Here is a 19,148-nt window from a genome sequence, read left to right as displayed (position 1 = left end):
GTTGTCTATTGTATCAGATCCCAATCCAAATTCAAAGGCGCCTTCCAGCTTCTCTTCTTACTTTATCTAAGGACACACACACCCTTCACTGCTCAGAACAGTTTCTCTCAGAAATGTTGAACTTCTCCACCTCGCTGTGACCACTCAGTTCTCCCCTTCTCTTCATTGCCCATGTATGTAGTTTTACATTGCCTTTATTGGTATTTGTGTTTTCACCCTCTTCAGAGTTTCGATGGGTTTCCTACGTGGTCCTATTTCTACCTCCTCAAGTGGATCGTGAACTCCTGGAGGGCATGAACTCTGCCTTGTTTCTACATATTCCTCTTCCTTGCCTCAGACTTCACAGGGTTTTTTATGCAGCAGCAGACAGACCATACATATTATGGAGTGACTGATTCTCTCTGGGCTTGCCAAGGACACATTTCCCAGCAATTCTCCCTGTGCTCCTCCCAGACAATCCCAAGTCTGAGAGACTGTGAAATCTGCAGCCTTACTCCAGCCCTCCCCATCAGCCTTTGGGAGTGTGCTGGCTAGTAGGGGGTCGAGGACGGAGAAAAATCTACCTTGCCCCACCAACTCTGACATTTTTCTTTGTCCTTGTGGAGGTCATAGAAGAGCTAAAATAGGTGGTAACTTTGGCCAGCTCTGAAATTGCTTTTAAAAAACACCACCCTCCTTCTTCCAGAAAAAAAATTTAAATACAAACAGCCTTTACCTGAAGCCTCTTTCTCTCATTACCTCCCTGTTAGTGCTCAACGCCAATTGTCCATGAAATTCTGCTGCCGCTGTTAATGAAATGAGGAACATAAGAAGTTTCGGAACAGAAAGTGTCCACGGAACCCTCCCCTCTCCACCTGTTAACCTTCCCATTTCCTGCTTTCTCCCATTGGTTATCTTCCTCTGCCTTTACATGCTCCCACATCTCTGACCTTATCCCAGCTTTTTTCCTTTTCTCCAACTGGAGTAGGTGGGGAAGACTCATTGTTTTCACCACTCTAAGGGCCAGGGAGAACCTTCTTCCCTCCCCCACTCCTCCACACTACACACACACACACACATCTCTTTGGTGCAGAAATTACATTGGATTAGGAGGCAGGAGACTAGTATTCCAGTCCTGGCTCTTCCTCTAAATAGCTAGGTGACCTTGGACAAATACCTGAAATACCAATACCTGATATCTATATCCCTATGATATTGCTGGGAAAATCAAAATGGGGTAATGTGGATTAAAGTGCTTAGAAAAATACTAAATGCTATCCAACTTCGAATATCAGGTATGCCTGTACTGCACAGAAATGGAGTCCAGAGGCTTGTTCCTCTGGGAGTATACTACCGTTCAGTTTCTTTTCCCCAGAAGAAACCCAGTAATGCTACCACAGGAAAGAGCATTGCCACCGCTGTGAAACACATACCTTTTCTCAGAAGTCTTTCAACCATTATTTTGCCCCAGTCTGATTATCCTATTCTTCCTTCTCCCTAATTGCTATTCTTAACTGCTAAATCCAATGGGCCTTTCTCGGGCTCATTCTCCTTGACCCCTCAGCAGTTTTTGGCACTGGCCACTAGATAGTGGCCTAAATCCTCTCCTCTCATGGCATCTATGCTGTTGATCTCTCTTGGACTTCACAGATGTTTGACCACTCCTCAGTCTTCTTTGCTGGACCCTCCTCCCCTTTTGCCCAATAAGTGTGGGTGTTGCTCAAGGCTCTGTCTTGGACTCTTTCCTCTTCTCTCTCTAAACTCTCTGCTTTGGTGATCAGATCAGCTTCCATGTATTAGGTTAACCTTTATGTACAACTCATTCTCTTACCCTCTAAAAACCATTTCTTCTCCCAACCTCTCCATTTCTATTGGCCATCATTGTCTCAAACCTCTGTTGTACAAAGCACTTCATTTCCCCACTCCATGAATTTGTACATGTAGTTCCCCCATGTCTAGAAAGCACTCCCTCAAGCAGAAAACTGGGAAACAATTTTTACAGCCAACGTCTCTGATAAAGGCCTCATTTCTAAAATATATGGAGAACTGAGTTGAATTTATAAGAATACAAGTCATTCCCCAATTGATAAATGGTCAAAGGATATGTATGAAATGGCAGTTTTTACAGGAAGAAATTAAAGCTATATATAGTCATATGAAAAATGTTCTAAATCACTATTGATTGGAGAAATGCAAATCAAAACAACTCTGAGGTACCACATCACACCTATCAGATTGACTAACATGACAGAACAGGAAAATGATAAATGTTGGAGAAGATGTGGGAAAATTGAAACACCAATGCATTGTTGGTGGAATTGTGGACTGATTCATCCATTCCAGAGAGCAATTTGAAACTATGCCCAAAGGGTTATAAAATTGTGCATACCCTTTGACTCAGCAATACCACTTCTAGGTCTGTATCCCAAAGAGATCATAAAAACAGGAAAAGACCCACATGTACAAAAATATTTATAGCAGCTCTTTTTGTGGTGGCAAAAAATTGAAAATTGAAAGGATGTCCATCAATTAGGGAATGGCTGAACAAGTTGTGGTATAGGAATGTAATGGAATACTACTGTAGGCCCTTCTGTGCTATAAGAAATGATGAGCAGGCAGACTTTAGAAAAACCTGAAAAGACTTATATAAACTGATGCTGAGTGAAATGAGCAGAACCAGGAGAACAGTGTACACAGTAACAGCCATGTTGTGTGATGACTGACTTTGATAGACTTAGCTCTTCTCAGCAATGCAAGGTTCTAAGACAGCTCCAAAAAACTCACAATGGAAAATGCTATCAACATCCAGAGAAAGAACTTTGGAGTCTGAATACAGATGGAAGTACACTATTTGTTCTCCTTTTCCTTTGTTTCTTCTTTCTCGTGGTTCCTTCCATTAGTTCAAATTCTTCTTTACATCATGACTAATGTGAAAATATGTTTAATATGAATGTGTAAGTAGAACCTATATCAGATTGGGGAGGGAGGAGGAGAAGGGAGGGGAATATAAAACTCAAAATCTTATGGAAGTGAATGTTGAAAACCAAAAATAAATAAATTAATTATTTAAAAAATTAGAAAGCACTCCCTCTTCATCCCTGCCTCTGAGAATCCCTAGCTTCCTTCAGAGCAAAGCTCAGTTGCCACCCTCTATACAAAGCCTTTCCTAATTCAACCAGAGATTAACACTCACCTTCTTGGAACTTCTTTGTATTTACCTGTGCATGTGTTGCATTCCCCTACCCCCAGTAGCATGTAAGCTCCTTAAGGGCAAGGACCAGTTTGTCTTTGTATTCTCAGAGCTTAGCACAGTGCCTTGCATGTAGTAGGCCCTTCATTAATGTTGAATTGCTCGTGTATGCAGTTTTATCATACCTTCTTGGGTGCATATATTACTATTATCTTCAAATATATTTTGGTGACTTTTTCTTATGGGTGAAAACTCCTCCAGAGGAGGCTACCCTTAACCCACATGGTAGGAGAAGCAGGGAGGCTCCAAGTTAGGCCATCTGTGCATGCTCAGGGAAGCCCCAAGATAGTTATAAATCCAAGTCCTGACATAAATGCAGCATTGCGTAGTAGCGAAAGCAACATACAACAGGAGAAAGGGGAGTGCACTAGGGATAGGGAGACCAGGGTTCAAGTCAGGTCAACAAGAATTTATTAAGTGACTATGATATGCCAGACATGGCACTAAACTCTGAGGAAACAAAGAAAAGGAAACAGGGTCTGCTTTAAAGAGATCACATTCTAACTGAGGAGACAACATGCAAACAACTATGTACAAGCAAGATAGATACGGGATAAACAAGAGATAATCAACAGGGAGAAGGCATTGCTAGCATTAAGAGGGATTGGGACACGTGCCCATTTCAGTTCTGCTGCTACCTCAGGTATAACGAGCATGCCACACGATCTTTCTAGGACTCAGTTTCCCCATCTGTATCAGGAGGACCGAGTTTATAATCTCAAAGAGGATCATAAACATGTCTGAAAGGTTCGGAACCGCCGGATATAAGAAACTCTCAAAGTAGAAGGCAGAAGAATCAAAACATTTATTTAGGCTCCACAGTAACCAACCCATGAACCAGAAGCCCCATTTTGATATGTTGATCAAAATCTTCCAGGCCCAATAAGTACGCCTTGCAAGAGTAACCAGGAGGCTACAGAGAAGCATGATTGCGTAAAGCAAAATCATGCTTCCCCCTCGATGGTAATAAGATTACCCACTGGCCTGAAGTCTTTGTTCAGCTTCCTCCCGTAGATCAGCTCTGCTACTGGCAGCTCCTGCCTCAGCTGTGTCTGTGTCTGTAACTGAAGCTGCAACTGTAACTGACGATGTAACGGTCGCTGTAACTGACGATGTAACTGTCGCTGGCTCCAACCGGAAAAGGAAAAGAGAAGATCTTCAAGCTGTCCTCTCCCCTCTTATAGGGTTTTTGACATCATCAAGCTCCGCCCGAATGACCAGGGCCGATTGGTTCCTGAGTTGGCCCCTCCCCCTAGGGTAGAGGTTAACACCTCCCCTCAGCCAGCCCCATGACTCATCACACAGGAAGTTGTGGTCCTGCCCCGGAAGAGCAAGCCCCAGCGTCCAGGGACTCAATGAGGTAAGCTGAGTCATTCAAAGAAAACAAAGGCCATTCTGGTTACACTCCACCCCTTGTTATAGGATACATAATCTAATCAGCCATGTATCCTAGAACATACATTGTGATCCAATTACAAAGGAAACTAAAACATATCATTCACAATAAAGCAAAACATATCATTCAGTGACATTCCCAAACATTGGTTAACGATTCAAATGCGATCCACCCCTAGGTCCCAGCAAGATAATCTCTTCAATCAATCATCCCCAAAATAATTATTAATAATTCAAATGTCCACCCCTAAATCCTTGTATCCATTACATAGGATCAATAATATCATAACAATAAAACAACACAGCAAGGATAACACAAAATAAGTAAACAGAACACTATCATCATTTCCACCCCCCTTGAACGATTGGGGCTCAAAATCTTGGGGTGAGGGGTGAAGGTCTCATTTTCCATAGCTTCTTCATGCTGAAATTGGATGTAGAGATGGCCCTGCCCCCAAAAAGTCCCATTCCAGAGGTCATTTCTTTAACAAGCTGGCAGGAATTCCAAGAATGCTACATGCTTAGGCAGTCACCGGAAAGTGCAGGGTGCTTAAGCCTGAAGGAAACAAAACTAGCAACAAGGTTAGCCAAAACAACGGACAAAAAGAATAGTCTGTGAATCTATTATTATAACCTATTCACGGTAAAATATATGGTTCAGGGGTACGATTTGGTAATTATTTTCCCCTGAATAGACAACTGTTACAGTGTTGTCCTTCCCATGGGCTATAACTTCTGCAGCCTTTGGAATATCATCTGGCTTCCGTTTTACCCATACCTTAGCTCCTGACTTTATTCTATCAATGGAGCAAGACCCTTTTGCCCCTCTAGTAGTTATTTTGGGAGGAGGGTCAGTTTTCACAAAGGGTATTTTTTCACAGGGGATAATAATGACTTGAACCATCCTATCATTTCTACAAAATTGTACAGGTTTTTTACCCATATTCTGGAGTGTCACAATTTCTTTTTGATAATTAGAATCTATCACTCCAGCCAATACATGTATTCCTTGAGCCGCTAATCCTGGTTTAGGTAATATCCATCCAAGATGATTCTTGGGGATTCTCATACATACTCCAGTAGGGGTTTTTCTTATCTCTTTCCTATTTAACCTAAAATTCTCTATACAATGTAAATCATATCCTGCTGAACCAGGTGTTCCTGGACTTGGTAGTGGGACATCTTCCCTCACAGTCCAAAATTCAATGTTTTGGATCTCACATGTTTGCTGTTCTCTGATCTGCAGATTTGGGGTCATCATTCTGGCTAGAGGTGTACTTCCCCCTAAGGGCCTATTATTCAAATTACGTAAGGCAATAGACAAATTATCCTTCCAATGTCGATATGAATTATTTGAGCTTAATTTTCTCAGCTGTTCTTTCAACAATCCATTCATTCTTTCAATTAGCCCAGATGCTTGTGGGTAATATGGAATATGATATATCCATTCTATATTATTCAACACACAATATCTTTTCACTTCTTTGCCCTTGAAATGTGACCCATTGTCACTTTGAATCTGCATTGGGGTTCCATAATATAAACTTACAATATCTAGAGTTTTACAGGTGTTTTTCTGAGTTGCGTCTTTATAAGGACAAGCCACTAGTACACCTGAATAGGTGTCAACACACGTACATACATATTTACATCCTTTATCCTGGGGTAGTGGGCCAATATAATCTATCTGCCAAATTTGGGCTGGAACTTTTCCCCTTGCTATTTCTCCAGTAACTATCCTAGGAAGAGTTCGTTCTTTTTCTAATTGGCATATACAACACTCCTCTGTTATTTGTTTTAACAACGCATGAGAAATACTGATACCTCGATCCTGTGCCCATCGATGGGTGGCCTGGACCCCTAAATGGCCAGCAGTCTGGTGGACCCATCTTGCTAAGGCTGGGTCATCAGTTGAAGTCGGAGTAGGGACAATACATTCAGTAGCAATCTTTGCTAGTCGATCCGCATGTGCATTGTACTCACGTTCTGGTGTGGTCAGGGTTGCATGAGCATCAACATGAAAAACTGACAGATCTGTAACCAAAGACATGTCCCATATATTTTCCCATAACTCTTTACCCCAAACTTGTTTGCCATGAATCTCCCAATTCTGATTCCTCCATATAGGCATCCACGTAGCTAATCCATTAGCTACCGCCCACGAGTCAGTAAATATATGACACTGTCCTCCTTTCTCTGCTCTGATGGCCTGATGCACTGCCATCAGTTCAGCATATTGGCTACTTCCACCTATCCCAGAACTTTCCAGAGTTCTCCTTGTACAGGGGTTATAGGCTACTGCTTTCCAATGTCTCTTCTGTCCTAAATATTTTGCTGTCCCATCAGTAAACCAAGCATGTTTCTTCTGTTCTTCATTTAGTCCGTCATATCCATTATTCCATTTCACTAAGGATGGTACCATCTGTTGCTTAGATTCAAGGGGCTTTTCATTGCTCTCAGTATCAATGTTCGCCACAGATTCATGTAGAGCAGAAACTCCATTTTTGCCTGCTCTGGACCTATTCTGAATATACCACTTCCATTTGATTATGCTTGCCTCTTGTGCATGTCCAATTCTGTGAGAAGCTGGGGTACTCATTACCCAAGTCATAATTGGAATTCCAGGCCTTAATACCACTTCATGACCCAGAGTTAGTTGCTCAGTTTCTACTAAAGCCCAATATGCAGCTAACAGCTGCTTCTCAAAAGGTGTATATTGCACTCCAGATGAGGGCAGTTTCCTTGACCAAAAGCCTAAAGGTACACTTCGGCTTTGTTGTTTTTGCCACAGACTCCAATTTGCATAGTCATCTTGTACAGTCACTTGTAACTCCACTGGCCCATTTTGCATAGGCCATAAGTCTAGAGCTAATTGAATAGCAGCCTTTGCTTCCTCAAAAGCTCTACTTTGTTCAAGTCCCCAGTCAAATTCATATTTCTTTCTGGTGACTTTATACAAGGGTTTTAAAATCTGTCCCAAATGTGGGATGTGGTGTCTCCAATAACCAAACAGCCCTATGAACTTTTGGGCCTCTTTCTTATTGGTAGGGGTGGGAAAATCCTGGATTTTTTGTCGAGCTTGTGGGAGAATTTCTCGCAGTCCTCTATTCCACTGTATCCCCAAGAATTTTACAGTTTGAGCTGGCCCTTGAACCTTTGCGGGGTTGATTTCCCATCCTTTGCTTTTCATATGGTCAATTAATAATACTAAACTCTCCTCCACCTCCTTTATATTCTTTCCCTGTATCATGATGTCATCTATGTAATGTGTAAGCTGTACACCAGGTAACTTTAATTCATCCAAATGTTCAGCTACAATCCTGTGGCAAATAGTTGGGCTATGAATATATCCTTGCGGCAGGCGTGTAAATGTATACTGTCGGCCTTGCCAAGTAAAAGCAAACTGATTCCATTGCTTGGGGTCTATTGGGATTGTAAAGAAGGCATTGGCCAAATCAATAACTGCATACCAAGTCCCTTCATGTTTTTGTATTCTCTCTATTAAAGTAACCGTGTCTGGAACAGCAGCATACAAGGGAGGAGTCACTTTGTTCAGCTGTCTATAATCTACTGTCATCCTCCATGTTCCATCTGATTTTCGGACTGGCCAGACAGGGTTGTTCCATTGAGTAGTTGTAGGGACTAACACTCCTGCCTCAACACATTCTCTTATAGTGTTGGCAATTTCATCTTGCCCACCTGGCACACGATATTGCCTCAAAGTAATTACTTCAGAAGGTTCGGGCAAAGTGATTGGATCCATCTTGATTTTCCCCACTAAGACTGCATTAATGCCTATTTTCCTCACAGCAAATTGGTATTTCCCTTCAGGTAAATTTAAGGTCATACCCTTCAAAATGTCTATTCCAATGATGTATTCAGGAATAGGCACAATAACCACACTATATTCTTTCTTGGGCAACTGTCCAATTTTCATCATCAATTTAACTTGTCTGGCTGATATTTCAGTCCCTCCTAGTCCTGTGATGGTAATAGGAGTTCCATGGCTGAACTTGTCTGGATTTCCATAAATAAGGGTGGCCTCGGCCCCAGTATCTATTAATGCCTCAGTTACCGTACTTGACCCATTTTTCCAATATATGGTCAAGTTAATGTGAGGTCTACAATCCAGCCTGTGTATTTCCTTAATTTGGACTGGGGCTCGGCCTGTTCCCTAGTATTCCCTTTCATATGATTCACTTGGGTTTGAAGGTTCAACATCTGTAGTATTTGCAGGAGCAGTTCTGATTTCCCTATCTCTCCTGTTATCAAGGCCTTTATCTCTGTACATTCTATATAATTCATTGGTTGGAATTCCATCTATCATTTCAAAACCTACTCCTGCTCTCAATAAGGCAGTAAACATTTCTTTCCTTGTTACTCTCCTTTGGCGCCAAGTTTGCTGGTTATTCACCCTTCTCTCTTGAGGAGATCTATCCCTTCCCCAGTCACCTAAGTCATATAACTGTAAAATCTTATTTATCACTGTTGTAAGACGGCTCCCTACTTCTCCAAGTAATAAATTCAAAATTAGTTGTTTATAAGCAGGGGGAGCTGTCCTAATTATTAAATTCCTATGAGGCAGTTCCATTGAATCATTGTAATATTTGTCTGCAGTTCCTGTCATAATGGCAGTCTTCATTACCTCCTCCTTTAGTCTCATGATACAATCTCTAAGTGAATACCAGGGTCTGTGCTCAGTGGGCCACATAGAATCAGTAGCATATCTCTTATTGCATCCCACAGCGGCTAATGCCAACAGAGTAGTCCTGCTATCACCATCTCCTTGCTGATGATGTTCCCTAAAAGCTTGTTGAACTAGAGGATCATGGCTGATACCTATGAATCTCATGCAGTCTGTCCCATCTACTGATATTCCACCGGCCCCTTGATCACTGAGTCTTACCATCCAAGATATCAATGGTTCTCCTATTCTTTGGCTGAATCTACTCAAAATATCTGTGACCTCTTGCGGTGAGAAATCTTCCTGAATTTCCCTTGTAACTGAATCTTCACCTCGGGTTTCTGTCTTCCTCCTTTGTATGGGTCGAGCCCTTGTCTGATCATTTAACCATCTCCTATTCTCTGTGTGAGGCACATCCTGAACCCCAGTAGTGTTTTGTGCCTCAGCCCCTAACATTGTCTCATTCTCTCCCCACTCACTTCCTCTGCCACCATGGCTAGGACGAAGCAGGCAGTCAGGCTCTTTCTGGGCTGGGTTGAAATGCACTCTGGGCTTTTTTGGTCTCCTGTTGCTCTTAGCCACATTAATAGAAAAGTTCTCATTTGAGTCAGTTTGGTCTCCTGCTATCTGAGATTCCTCTTCTTCCTGTGGGGTAGGAGTGCCCCCATGTCTTTCACTTAATCTCAATCTTTCGTATACTAGCCGGTAGGCTGATAACACTATCCAGCTTTGCCTAGATAGTGATGCCCCTGACTGAATCCCAACTTCTCGTAAACACTTTTCCAAATCCCTAGGATCTCCTCTCCGTAGCCTTGGTTCCCAGTTTTCACAGGGTCCAGCTTTTTTAGCCAATTCTTTTGCTAGGGAGGAATAAAATGGATCCTCCCATCCTGGGATATTCATCTCTTCCTCTGAAATTGTTCTGCTTCTAAATAGAGATCTTATACCTAGCGATCCTGTTCGTGACGCCAAATGTATCAGGAGGACCGAGTTTATAATCTCAAAGAGGATCATAAACATGTCTGAAAGGTTCGGAACCGCCGGATATAAGAAACTCTCAAAGTAGAAGGCAGAAGAATCAAAACATTTATTTAGGCTCCACAGTAACCAACCCATGAACCAGAAGCCCCATTTTGATATGTTGATCAAAATCTTCCAGGCCCAATAAGTACGCCTTGCAAGAGTAACCAGGAGGCTACAGAGAAGCATGATTGCGTAAAGCAAAATCATGCTTCCCCCTCGATGGTAATAAGATTACCCACTGGCCTGAAGTCTTTGTTCAGCTTCCTCCCGTAGATCAGCTCTGCTACTGGCAGCTCCTGCCTCAGCTGTGTCTGTGTCTGTAACTGAAGCTGCAACTGTAACTGACGATGTAACGGTCGCTGTAACTGACGATGTAACTGTCGCTGGCTCCAACCGGAAAAGGAAAAGAGAAGATCTTCAAGCTGTCCTCTCCCCTCTTATAGGGTTTTTGACATCATCAAGCTCCGCCCGAATGACCAGGGCCGATTGGTTCCTGAGTTGGCCCCTCCCCCTAGGGTAGAGGTTAACACCTCCCCTCAGCCAGCCCCATGACTCATCACACAGGAAGTTGTGGTCCTGCCCCGGAAGAGCAAGCCCCAGCGTCCAGGGACTCAATGAGGTAAGCTGAGTCATTCAAAGAAAACAAAGGCCATTCTGGTTACACCATCTATGAAAAGAAGACATTGGACTAGAATCAGGGGTGGAGAACCTGCTAGATAATCTCCAAAACTGTTTCCAGCTCTAACGATCCATGACTCTCAATCTAAATGAGTAATCACGTACTTTTAGAAAAAAGAGAAAGAAATCTATCCCCTGATTATTGAACAGTTTGTTCCCCATAATCTATTGACTCAAAAAAAAGACTAGTATCTTTCATGGTCTAGGAGGACCTGGCTAGGCATGGTAATCCTTGGGATTTGGTTTGTTTTTGTTTCATTGCTCTAAATTGTCCATGTGCCTTGCGCCCTGGAATTGTTTCTTTCTGTGTCTGTATGACTCAGTTGTTTTCCTATTCAACTCCAATTAGATATTATCCAATTTCCCTGCCTTGATTGGCCAATTCTTAGTGACTGCCACAGCTGGTAATGTTACAGTGCTGGACCACCATTGGGCCACTCTTTGGTACTGTGAGTAGAATGTGAGCTGACTCATGCAACCTGAAACACAATCACTCCTTAGGTCATCTCCGCCAGGACTATCCAGCCCAAATGGAGCCTGGATGTCTCCCAGAAGATTAGTGCTCCAGTGACAACTGTGCTGCTATATATCTCAGAGTTTGTGAACCTTGAGACCTGGGTGTGACCCACTTCATGGGTGTGCCCATGGTGAATATGGTAACATCCTTGACTCAACTCCAACCCCTAAGAAGTATCAGGGTGGACTAATACAACATCCCTATTTCACAGATGGAGAAAACTAACATGTTGAACAAGCAATATGACTTCCCCAGCAATGTCCAAACTAGAAAATATCTGTTATCTCCCAGATTTTCACAGATAGGAAGGACCTTAATATCCACCTGGCCTAACTCATACCTATAAAAAAAAATCCCTCTTCAGCATCTCTGCCAAGTGGTCATTTAGCTTTTGCTAAAATACCTCCAGAGGCACAGGGAACCCACTGCCTGTGAAGGCAGTCAGTTGAACTTTTATGTTAAAAGGATTTTCCTGACATCAAGCTTAAATTTTCTTCTTTGCAGCTTTTACTCATTGCTCTTAGTTCTATCCTCTGAGGCTAAGTGTAAGTCTGATCCCTCTTCCCCATGAAAGTCCTTCAAATACTTGAAGACAACTTTCTTGTCCTCCTAAGTCTTCTCTCCCCCAGGTTAAACACCCCAAGTTCGTTCAATTCATTGTCATATGGCATGATCTTGAGACCCTTCACCATCCTCTGGATGCTTTCCAGCTTATTAATGTCCTTCCTAAAATGTGGTACCCAGAGTACAACACAATATTTTAGATGTCATCTGACAAGAGCATAGTATACTAGTACTGTCACTTCCCTAGTGACTCTAGGCCTTTCAATGCAACCAAAAACCAGGTTAACTTTTTTGGTTGATATGTCCCACTGTTGTCTCATTTTGAGCTTGTATTCTACTAGGGAGTAGACCCCTAGATCTTTCTTTATGCGAACTTTTTTTTGGTCTAGCCTTGTGATATTCGCATTTTGAATCCAAGTGTAAGACTTTCCACTTATTCATATTAAATTTCATCTTATTAGATTTAGCCTACCATTCTTGCCTGTCAATATCTTTTTGGATCCTGAGCTTGTAATGATCCAGAATATGAACCGTTGCTGCCAGTTTTGTACCATCTGAAAATCTGATAAACATACCAACAATACTTTATGCAAAGAGATAACTCCCAAATCTAGATGTCCCATGCTCGTCTCCCCCATGAGTGTCAGTCTCTCATCTCCAAGTGCCAGCTGGACATGTCCACCTGAACGGACCCTATGCAGCTCAAACTTAACCTGCCCAAAAGAGAACTCATCCTCCTAAACCCATCTCTCCTCCTAACTCCCCAAATTGTGTCAACAGTACCACCATTCCTGTCCACCGAGTTTCACAGTGTTCACACTCTTGCCTCTTCACTCTCTATTCCTTCAGGGCTCCCTTCAAATACCATTTCCTTGAAAGAACTTTCCTGCCTTGACTTATTGTGAATCACCCAGCTCTCATACCACTGCATGTTTACTTTGTATTTATACTGTATTTGTTTATCTGTAGACACGGAGTAGCCTCCTTTCCCCTCTCCATACACACATGAGCACCAGTAGAAGTTTCTTCAGGGCAGGGATGGCCTCACTGTTTTATTGGTATCCAAAGCTACAAGCACTATGCCTTGCACATAGTAGGAGCATCGCAAATGCTTGTTGATTGATTGATGGTTGACATTCATTAGGAAGGTTCAGGCATAACATGGAAAAGTTGGGCTAATCTGTGCTTAGGCATTTCTAACCTGGAATCCATGAACCAGGTTTTTAAAAAATATTTCGACAATTGCATTTCAGTATAATTGGTTTTCTTTGTAATCCTATGAATTTTAGTCTAAAAAATCATTCTGAGAAGGGTTGCGTAGGCTTCACTGGACTACTAAAGGGAACTGTGATACCAAAAAGATAAAGAACCCTTGGTGCACATAAATCTTTGGAAGAGAATTCCTAGTCTCCCTCAGTCAGGTCCTAAGCCTGGTTGGGGCAGGAATCTATAGCAAACCAAAGGGACTGTTTGGAAAGGAGACAAGGTAGAAATGCCACACAAATGACACCAATGTTTTTTTAAACCTACTAGGACCTCAAGTATCTGTTGCCTTTCTTACTCATTCCCCAGATGCACCCCTGGATGGAACCAATGTTTGGGACTAGAGTTTACGTTTATTCATTCTTCCATGCTCAAAACTCAGCCTCTTTAGGTCCAGTTTCTTTTAGCTGTGGGTTGAAACTTATTTCCCTGAGGGCACTAAAGATCAGAATTTTACCCTACAACTCTGGGATCAATAGTAAATTGTTCCACCTGGGTTCCTACCTAAGGTATTGGGGCTCAGTGTTCCCCTCACATTACAGCACCCCGTCTGTGGATGGTTTTCCCTCTGTCCAAGGTTCCAGGACCCTCAGCTGTCTGATGGTGGGTTTGCCCTCCCAGCAACCCAACCAGCAGCCTGGGTATCCTACCTCACATGATACATTGCTAGATCTGCTCCACTGCTTATTTCTCTCCTCTCCATCTCTCTGCTGGCATCTCTCAGCACTGAGTTATTTACCTACCAAGACACTTATGGGTTCATAATTAACCAAGCAACCCAGCACGGGGGCGTTTATGAGCAGCAGCTCTCACTCTGCACTCAGGTGTCCATAATTGAAATGACCCACGCCAGTGATTACATTATGGGACTGAAGCAACCCTCCATGCAGGCCCTCATCCTGCCCTCCCTGCAACCTATCAAGAGGGTGTTGTAGTTAAGGTTATGCTTCATTTGGCAGAAATCATAAAGAAGGAATTGCAGTGAAGCTTTCCCTAGGGCTAGAAGAGACTGCCAGGCAGATAGGTGGGAGGCTGGGCTTTCTGCAAGGCTCCTCATCTGAATGAAAGTGAGGCCTGTGCCCATTCCCACCCAACCTAGCATTGGGCTCCAAGTCTCAGCTAAAATCGTATCTTCTACAAGAAGCATTTCCCAGTCCCTTGTTACTGCCTTCTCTCTGAGATTATGTCTAATTAATCCTATATGTATCTTGTCTGAAGGGCAGCTAGGTGGCACAGTAGATAGAGTATCAGGCCTGAAGTCAGGGAGACTCATCTTCCTGAATTCAAATCTGGCCTCAGATACTTACTGGTTGTGTGATTCTGGACAAGTCACTTAACCATGTATGCCTCAGCTTCCTCATTTGTCAAATAAATTGGAGAAGAAAATGGGAAAACATTCTAGTATCTTTGCCAAGAAAACCTCAAATGGGGCAAATGAACTAGAGATGGAAAAGGCAAACTATTCTAGGATCTCTACCAAGAAAACCTCAGATAGAAACATGAAGAGTTGATATGAACGACAGGATTGAAGAACAGCAAAGATCATGTTTACACATAGTTGTTTGCATTTGGAGTCACTATGTACCAGTTCCTTTCTCCTTGGTGCCGCAGTGGATGGTGAGGAGGAACATTATGCCTCTTGGCAAGCGGCTTCCTTCCCCTCAAACATTCACCTCTTTTCTAACATCATTGACAGCCTCTGCTCAGAGGATTGTACTAGATTGTAAACTCCATGAGGCCAGGAACTGTCTTGTCTTTCTTTGTATCCCCAGCATTTAGCACAGTGCCAGGCACATAGCAGATACTTACTAAATATTTGTTGACTTGATTCACAGTGGTGCAGGTAAAAAGAGGTTGGTCAGCTCTTGGGCCTCCCCTACAGAGCTGGGCTTGAGTTCAGGTTCAGAGCTCTGGGAAATAATAATATCAAACCTGTACATAGAATATTGTGGTTTGCAAAGCATTTTTCAAACTCTCAACAACCCTGTAAGGTTCGTGCTACTGTTATCCTCATTTTAAAGATATGGAAACTGAGGCCGAGAGTTTAAATGATTTGCCCAGGGCCATTCAGCTAATGTTTGAGGCAAGATTTGAACTCAGGCCTGACTCCAAATCCAGCACTCTATCTACTGTGCCACCTTGTCGATGGTAAAAATGAGAAAGCAGATGTTCTGCTGTGTGATTGTAATGCCCAAATTTGTCACATACCTCTTTATACCCAAAAAAGACAAGAGTATGCCCTTCCCTCCTCTCTTTGCCGAGGTGGAAGACTATGGGTATGGAATATTGAACAATTGAGGTGTTGGTTGATTCTGCTAACCTGCCCCTCCCTTCTTTCTTTTTAAATCTTTTTGATAAAGGATGGCTTCCTAGGTAAGAAGGGCATAGGGACATGTGCAGAAATGAGAGTGATGTAAAAACAAAAGATAATGAATACAATATGAAACAAACATAAAATCTTAAAAAGTAAGCATACTGTTTGCTCATTTTTACCTCGCCTGCCTGGTCTCTACCTTCTAGCTTACTTCCAACACAAGCCTCCTCCTCTACCCACCCATAGACTCTAGCAGATTCAAGACTATGCAGGTGCTTGTTCTTAGTAGAATTGTGACATAGGGGAGGGAGGGAACAAGCGTTTATTAAGCACCTGCTATGTGCCAGGCACTCCACTAAGCACTGTACAAATATCATCCCATTGATGCTCACAACAACCCTGGGAGGTCAAGTAAGTTCTATTATTATCCCCATTTTACAGTTGAGGAAACTGAGGCAGGGGCAGACTTGTCCAGGGTCACACCAAGACAGAATTTGAACTCAGGTCTTCCTGACTCCAAACCCAGCTCTTTATCCATTGCACCATAAAACTCCTACAAGTTGATAATTCTCCCTTCACTTCCTCCCTTTGAAACACCTCTTCTTCCCCAGTGTTCAAAGCCCTCATGCTGTGACTCAGTGGAGTCTCTCCTTCCTGGAACCGCAGCAGTCCATGTTGTGACTCTTCCCACACAGGACTCTGCCTCTTGCTCTCCATTCTAGGCCATCCCTGGCTAGTCTGGTAAACTGACCCACACCTTTGTGGAAATGCTTGCAGACGTCTTAATGTATTATCTTTCCACATCCCATGTCCTCCCCCCCGGAACCCACAATAGAATGTTTAATAATAGAATTGCATCTTTGGCACCTCGTGCAATTCTGGAAGGTTGCAATCGCTTAATAAACACTTGTTGACTTAATAAATGAATATTTAAATTTCAACAAGTCAGTGCCTTAATCTGAAGGAGTGTTTCTAGCAAAATTGGCTCTGCTGTAGTAGGAAGTGTACTGGGAATACAGAAGAAGCAAAAGATATTCTCTGCCTGTGAGGAACTTACAATCTAATGGTGGAGGCAATCAGCAAACAAATATGTACAAACAAGCTCTTTACAGGATAAATAGGAAATAATTAAAAAGGAAAAGCACTAGAATTAGGAAGGGTTTGGATGCTGGCTCTGTCAACTGGCTGTGTGACCTCAGGCAAGCCACTTAACCCGTCTTGGCCTCAGTTTCCTCATCTATAGAAAGAGCATATTTATGCCTATGTTACACATTTCAGACAGTGTGGTACGATACAATATAATAGATAGAGAGCCTTCCTCAAAACAAGGAAGACCTGGGTTCAAATCCTTCAGTGCTAGAGGTGGCTTTTTTTCTTTCCAATTATTTAACACTTTTATTTATAGTTTTGAGTTCCAAATTCTAATCCCCCCTCCCTTCCTGCTTTCCTCCCTTCCCCTCTCTCTGAGATAATAAGCAATCAGATACAGGTTATACATGTGCAGTTATGTAAAACATTTCCGTATTAGTCATTTTGTAAAAGAAGACTCAAATAAAAGAAAAAGAAATGAAAGAAAGTGAAAAATGGCATGCTTCATTCTGTATTCAGTCAACATCAGTTCTTTCTCTGGATGCAGATAGTATGCTTCATCATTAGTCCTTTGGGATTGTCTTGGATCATCGTATTGCTGAGAATAGCTAAGTCATTCACATTTCTTCATTGAACAATATTGCTGTTACCATGTACAATATTGTCCTGGTTCTGTTCACTTCACTGTGCATCAGTTCATGTAAGTCTTTCCAGATTTTTCTGAAATTGTTTTGCTTGTCATTTCTTATAGCACAATAATACTACATTGTAATCATATACCACAGCTTTTTAGCCATTCCCCAATTGAAAAGCATCCCTTTGATTTCCAATTCTTACCCACCACAAAAAGAGCTGCTATAAATATTTTTGTACAAATAGGTGCTTTTCCCTTTTTTTATGTCTTTGGCATATAGACCTAGTAGTGGTTGCCGGATCAAAGAATATGCACAATTTTATAGCACATTGGGCATAGTGCCAAATTGCTCTCCAGAATGGTTAGATCAGTTCACAATTCCACCAACAGTACTTTAGTGTTCCAGTTTTCCCACATCCCCTCCAAAGTACAACAATTTCCTTTTTTGTCATACTAGACACTCTGATAGGTGTGAGGTGGTACCTTAGAGTTGTTTTGATTTGCTGATTTAGAGCATTTTTTTCATATGATGATAGATAGCTTTGATTTGTCTGAAAACTGCCTGTTCATATCCCTTGAGCATTTATCAATTGGGGAGTGATTTGTATTTTTATAAATTTGACTCAGTTCTCTATATAGGTGAGAAATGAGGCCTTTATCAGAGATATTTTTTGCAAAATCCTCCCCCCCCCCAGTTTTCTGCTTTCATTATAATTTTGATTGCATTGGTTTCGTTTGTACAAAAACTTCTTAATTTTATATAATCAAAAGGATCTATTTTGTGTTTTATAATGCTCTCTACATCTTCTTTGGTCCTAAATTCTTCCCTTATCCTTAAATCTGACAGATAAACTATTCCATACTCTCTTAATTTGCTTATGGTATCATCCTTTAGGTATAAATCGTATTTTGAACTTATCTTGGTATACAGTGTGAGATGTTGGTCTACACCTAGTTTCTGCCATACCGTTTTCCAGTTTTCTCAGCAGTTTTTGTCAAATAATAAGTTTTTGCTCCAAAAGCTTAGATCTTTGGATTTATCATATACTATGTTACTATGGTCATGTACTATAGTGTAATTTCTACCTAATCTATTCCACTGATCCACCATTCTATTTCTTAGCCAGTACCAGATTGTTTTGATAATTACCGCTTTATAATACAGTTTGAGATCTGGTATAGCTAGATCACCTTCTTTCACATTTTTTCATTGATTCTCTTGATATCCTTGAGCTTTTGTTCTTCCAGATGAATTTTGTTATTATTTTTTCTAGCTCTATAAAATAATTTTTGGTAGTTTGATTGGTATGGAACTGAATAAATAGATTAGTTTAGGCAGAATTGTCATTTTTCTTATATTGACTTGGCCTACCCATGAGCAATTAATATTTTCCCAATTGTTTAGATCTGACTTTATTTATGTGAAAAGCATTTTATAGTTGTATTCATATAGTTCCTGGGTTTGTCTTGGCAGGTAGACTCCCAAGTATTTTTATTGTCTACAGTTATTTTAAATGGAATTTCTCTATCCCTTGCTGTTGGACTTTGTTGGTAATATATAGAAGTGCTGATGATTTATATAGGTTTATTTTGTATCCTACAACTTTGCTAAAGTTGTTAATAATTTCAAGTAGTTTTTTAGTTGATTATCTAGGATTTTCTAATTATAACATCATATCATCTGCAAAGAGTGATAGTTTTGTTTCCTCATTGCCTATTCTAATTCCTCTAATTTCTTTTTCTTCTCTTATTGCTATA

This window comes from Trichosurus vulpecula, chromosome 2, assembly GCF_011100635.1.
Source record: "Trichosurus vulpecula isolate mTriVul1 chromosome 2, mTriVul1.pri, whole genome shotgun sequence".
NCBI classification, from domain to species: domain Eukaryota; kingdom Metazoa; phylum Chordata; class Mammalia; order Diprotodontia; family Phalangeridae; genus Trichosurus; species Trichosurus vulpecula.
Note: the sequence above shows the minus strand (reverse complement) of the source record.